Source organism: Simochromis diagramma, unplaced genomic scaffold (genome assembly GCF_900408965.1).
Source record: "Simochromis diagramma unplaced genomic scaffold, fSimDia1.1 OVJJ01000227.1, whole genome shotgun sequence".
In the NCBI taxonomy this organism is placed as follows: domain Eukaryota; kingdom Metazoa; phylum Chordata; class Actinopteri; order Cichliformes; family Cichlidae; genus Simochromis; species Simochromis diagramma.
In genome coordinates, this window is record NW_024386733.1 from 77,959 (window position 1) to 84,246 (window position 6,288).

Here is a 6,288-nt window from a genome sequence, read left to right on the forward strand (position 1 = left end):
TTAGTGGTCCTCAACTTCAATCTTCAATTTTTGTTGAGTGTTTCTCATCTTGAAAATATCCCAAACATTCTCTCTGGGGTTCAGGTCAGCCTTGGTCCACTGCTTGTCAAGCTTCCCAAAGTTCTTAAATTAATTTTTCTTGACATCCCTCTTAAGGCTGCAGTCATCCCTGTTGCTTGTGACACTTTTCCAGTCAACTTTCCATTACTATGCTTCGATGCATCACTGTGCAAAAGTCAGCCAGCCTTTGCAGCATTGAACTTCTTGGGTGTCAATGACCAAGGTCAGAACTCTCCAACTGAACTAGTATTTATAATGTTTGAATAGCAAGTTACATAAACTGAAAATTAAATATTATTATATTCTAAAAGATTTATTTATTTTTAGGCTTTTTAGGGCAGGATATTGTTAGATTCAACTGAAATTGGAAGTATAAGGTGTAGAACTTGCTTTGATTATCTCTCTTGCCTGTGATCTTATTCTTCTAGTCAACTTCCAAATTATACTTTGATTACACTTCAATACAGGTGCATGCTTCCATGTGAAAGGTGTAGATAATCATCACCTAGACAACTGCCAAATCAGCAGTTTTCCCCATGATTTTGGTTGTGTGTACTGAGACACAATATTTAGTTTCACTAGTAACTTACGGTACTTAAATTTGAAATTAAATATTATAATATTCAAAGATACCTTTTGTTTATTAGCTGTAGGCTATAGTTTGTGAAAATCAAAACAAAATTAAGCTTTGTAAAATTTCACATTGTCACGATCCTGGGTCTTATGACCCAGTGTTTTGAGTTTTAGTTCTTTTGATGTTCATAGTGTATGTTTAAGCTTATTAGGTTTCCTATGTTCATTTGCTTATTAGCTCCCCCTTGTGTTTTCAACCCCTGTGAAGTCTCCCTTGCCCTTCGTGTGTTTCATGTCTGTTGTCTTATGTTGTCATGTCTGCCTCTCATGTTTCCTGTTTTATTTTGAAGAGATCTCGTGTTTTTTATATTATGGAGTATGTTTTGAGTCCTTTGTTGTACTGTTTCTTGTTTCCCTAGATTTCAGTTATGGTTATCATAGGTTTAGTTCTTTGGCTTTGTAATATGGCTTCCCTGTGTTCATTGTTGTGTCTACTGTGACCTCTTTGTACCATGTTTCTGGTCCCTATATTCTGTCTTCTCAGTTGCTGTTAAGTTTGCATGTTTAGAGTTCAGTCAGTGCGTTTCCTGTTTTACTTTGAAGGTCCATGTCTCATGTGAGTGTTTCTAGTTTTGCTTCCCTTGTCTCGTCCAGCCTGATTACTCCCAGCTGTGCTCTCCTTCTGTGTCTCATTCCCTCGTTATCCCCCTGTGTATTTAAGCCCTGTGTTTCTCTTTGTTAGTGTTGTAGTCTCCCTCATGCTGTGTGTGAGTATCCCTGTGGTGCCTGGTATACTTTATGATTAGCTTTTCCTAGTTTAGTTTAGTTTAGTTTAGTTTAGTTTAGTTTAGTTTAGTTTAGTTTAGTTTAGTTTAGTTTAGTTTAGTTTAGTTTAGTTTAGTTTAGTTTAGTCTGTGTTCTATTTTTCCAGCAATTAAAGCTGTGCTTTTGAGTTCAAGTTCTGTCCCTGTGAGTTTGCGTTTGGGTCCTCTCCTGCCTGCCACACAGCCGAAACATGACCCACATAGTATATAATGAACACAAAGTATAATTTTTAAATTGTTTTTTTTCCACAATATTTTTTTTTTCTAAGACCCCAGTTAGTTTTAATTAGTGATGACTTTGGTGAGTTACTCAATAACTTAAACTTAATTCCCTATGTTTCCATTCTGCTTTCTTTTCTGAACTCTGTCTCCCTGCATCTCTGTATTTGGTTTAACAAAGCATGACACTGGCATATAAGGTCACCATGTTCAAGACTTAAGTGCACTATTTTAGGATCATATCACTATTTTAAGGCTGACAGGTGCAGCAAAGTTGCCATGGTGATGTACTCCAAAAGGAAGTGAACCACCTTGCTAACACTGAAAGCTCACGATTAAACCTGAAGTTACCTCACTAAGCCCCAAATCCTGCTTTGTAGTACAGGCCTCAGGTGTGTGTTTCCTCTTGTTTTCTCCCCACTGGGTTCCATTGTTTATTCTTGGTTTTCCTTTCAGTTACTCCAATTGTTTTTGTCACCTTTGCTCTTTTTCCAAGCTCATTAATATTGTGTATTTAGTCTGTCTGTTCCTTTATGTTGATTATTAATATCTATCATTTTAAATCTTTCTTTTTCATTTACCTCCCTGCCAGTCCATTGGTATTTTGTTATATTTTTGCTATATTTAATATATCAGTGTTGCGCATTATTTCTGCAGAAAAATTTGAAATGTAATCACATCTTTGCCTAATTACTTGTGGATGGTGTGTGAGGGAGGAAATCCTATTGCGATGCAGGACAAAGGAGATAACAATCTCCTTGTTAATACAGATGAGATGAATTTTCTCTCTCTGCTATTGTTTTTTTTTTTTCCAAAACAAAGAAATGTAATGAACAAAAGAGAGCACTGAAAGTTAGTGTCAGTAAAGTATCTTCAGCTTGTTTCCTTTCCATCCTCCAGTCATCTCAAAGTCAACAGTGCGTGCCAGAGGCAGCCTCTGCCAGAGTGAGTGGCCAGTAATTATAGTACGCATGACAGGTATTTTTCTGCTAATTAACTTTAGGATAAGCAGGCAACAGTGCATGTTTTCCACTTTATTAAGCACTGATGTTAAAGTGGTGGCAGTTTAAAGTGTGTCTTACTGTCCTAAAACTGTCAGTATAGATAGCTGAATGGATGAAGGGTGAAGTCAGCTGACATTAGAGTCTACTGCAGGGTGAAGAGGAGTGGACATCAGGCTCGAATTTGCAGATGAAATAGATAAATATGGATGAATGGCTAAGTATATACAGAGGACCCTGTGTTAAGCTGAACCCACTAAAGCTGAAATTCCACTACAAAGTATCAAGACTCTAAAGCACCAGAGGTGCTGACACCCTCTCTGTCCTCCTCCTCATCCACACATTTGTGCGAAAAAAAAAAAAAAAAAAAGCCTCTTAGGGTTCAAAACCGATTTAATAGAAACTCCTCAAATTTTTTTGCAAGAGTGTACACAGACACTTTGCCACAGCTAAAGAGATCTAGAACACTAATGTAATGGTCTCCCATCACAGTGTGACAGCTGCTTCAACACCCCACCGTGACATCCCCGAGTGGATTGTTCACAGTAGAAGTGATCCCCCACGAAATCTCCAAATAACCTCTAATTGTCAGAGTGAAGAGTGTGCAACTGCCCCAGCTTTCTGTGGCATGCTGAACCCCTCTTATGGCAGCATTGTATTAATGATACACACACTTACTGTGTGTATCATTTTAGATTTTAGATGTCTAGATTGCTCACGATAAAAGCCTGAAATGCACATAGTACTCTATTTTTAGATGAGAACTGCTTATTTTGTTGTGGTCTTGTAGAGTTATAATTTTAGTTCTGTCTGTCAGCAACATTGCACAGAGACTACTGAGTTGAATTGTATGAAACTTGGTGGAGTATGGACAAATGAAGAACCCATTAAATTTCTGTGTGCATCTGGAGAGCTTTCTTAATGATACAATTGTGATTGAGGGCTTTGGCCTTGACAGAGTGTGCACTCTCAAAGTGCCCTTGAAGTTTAGTTTTTGTGATTGTGTTATTTAGATATAATTTTAGTGTTATTATTTATACTTTATAAAGAATACTTGTTATGTTCATTTCCACCTTCCTAGCTGGTAAGGTTGTAAATCATGGAAAGCTGCCTTATTAAATGTATATATTCTTAGTTATCAGCTGCTGGGACTTGGTGCAGTTTCTCGGTTCATTGTCTAAGACAACCTGTTTTTGGTTTCATCCTTCTGTCTTACTGAATTGTACCTTTGTAAACAGAAGGATTGGCTAGAAGTTCAATGAAACGTCTGTGCTCACATTTTTGTGCCTGAGACGACCATATTGACAATGTTCACTTCCAGTGATAACTTACAGGGTAAAATATGGTTTATAGTTTATATATATTCTTATCATGGAAATAAATTTTATGTCAGTTTGGGGCTTCTAATCATTCCTTTGAACTATTCTTTCTCCATTTTTACGACCCAGCTCTGCTAGGCGACAGGGGATGTAACATAAATGAGCCCAGAGACAGGAGGGTTAGATAAAAAGAAAAACAGAAGGTTTATTACCACAACTGAAAACCGTTAGTGAAACAACTCACTAGGCAATGAGGGGATTTAAGCAAACACACCAAACAAGTCATATATTCAAATACCACTAGTGGAACACTAATCATCTAAACATCTCACAGGCGGCAACTCAAAAACAAAGGTTGCAAAGGGCAGCAATACAAAGGAAAAGGCAAAGGTAGGAGGGACAGTCTACACATCAACAAGTCCCCCACGAATGAAGACTCCTCAGCCTTTTATACTCCCAGGTAAATGCAGGCAGCCGCGTCATTGGTCCGTCGTATTCAAGGCTCCTGCAGCAGCCAATGATGTGTGTGTGTGTGTGTGTGTGTGTGGTCTGGCACACTCTGATCTGCATGAAGTTGGGCGGGCATAGGTCCCTGGCCAGCCAATCACCCGTGAGTCCTGGAACGCTTTGATTTCGACAGAGGAAGGCAGGGCCACATGAGACCGGGGGCCGTAACACCATCGTGGAGTGATTGTATGTAATACTACTTTTCTGACTTGAAAAAACAATAATTCGGGTCACAATTTTTGAAGGCGCAACTGTATAAATACATGCCAAAGTTTTAACCATCTAGCTGTTTAGTTGAGGTAAAGTCGAAAAATTGGGAGATAGTCCTCCTTCTCTATTATTCCATCCACTGTAACATTCTGCCACCACAATACTTGACAGCTGGTACTGTGATCTTAAGCTTGAAACCCTCACCTTTACTTCTCTGAACATGCTTCTTGTCATTATGGCCAAATACCTCAATCTTTTTCTTCTCTGACCTTTTTTTCCAGAAGGCATGTGGCTTGTTCATGTGAGCAGTTGTGAATTACCGTGAATTCTAAAGGAGATGATTTTGGAGCAGGGCTTCTTTTTCAGACATAATCATCTGAAATTGTAAAACTTATTTCACTGGAAACAGTTTTCCAGCAGGTTCCAGATCATGACAGGCTTGAGCTTTGGTGGTTCCTGGGTTGTTAGCTAGTTCTTTCAAAACCACTTAGCAGAAAAATAACATTTTTGCATGAACAGAGCTTCCATGAAGCTGTGTTATAATTGACATACTTTCAGTTAAAGAAATTGGAATAATTTGATACTGGCAGGTAACTGAAAATAAGCATGTGTTTATCTGTATGATCTTTGTGGGTTTTTCGCAAAGTTTTGGGTTAGATAACACTGCTTCATCCCTTGAGTTTGGTCACCTTTTATAATTGAATAGGTTAGTGTTACGTGTTTTACCCAGCCAAAAAACATTCCTTTTCCTGCTTCTTCACTCCCTTTGAACAGTGAAAATGGTCAGGTACATAAACTCGATTCAAAGAAAATCTTTTACAAACCTCACCAAGCCCAGAGAACTATTGCTCAAGACTACTTTATAAGAGAAAAGTCAAACTACTTTCAAGCAAAATTTAAAGAAATCCAGGGTAACTCAAGACTTTTGTTGTTGCCGGTCTGAATTCAGCTGATGTGGAACAGAACTCGCTGAAGCACTATGGTACGTTGCATTAATATCCTCATATGATATTACTCATAACAAGTTGTCATTTTTATAAATTGCTATCTCACATTGCACAGTTTATGTAAATGAAAGTAACTTCTCAATGACCAAATGCATCACAGGTATGCAACATTAATTGCTAATGGCCTGTCAGGTGAAATGAACCACAGAGCACACATGAAGCATGGTCAGGCTTTAAGTATGCTCGAGCAATTTTTTTAAACTCCTACTTGCTAGCAAACATTTAAGGTGCAAACCAAAAAGGTAAACAGATAGGTCATTTCACAGATTTGGCTTAGTGGCTATATACTATTTATGTTAAACATCTGTGACTAAGACATTACACATACTTTACAGCAACCATGCCCTGTAGCACTGTGCCACACATTAAATATTTTTTATTTGCAAACATAAACACAGTGTTGTTGCTGCATGAAAGAAAATCTTTGTTCCAAGACAGCACACAGTGATGCAATTTTTTGCCGCTTCCCAACCCAGCAATCCTCGTCTCTGGGAGGCTCTCCCTCCTTGGCTACAAAATGATGGCACATATGCATGACAGAAAAAGAATCACCGTGTCTCTTTGATAT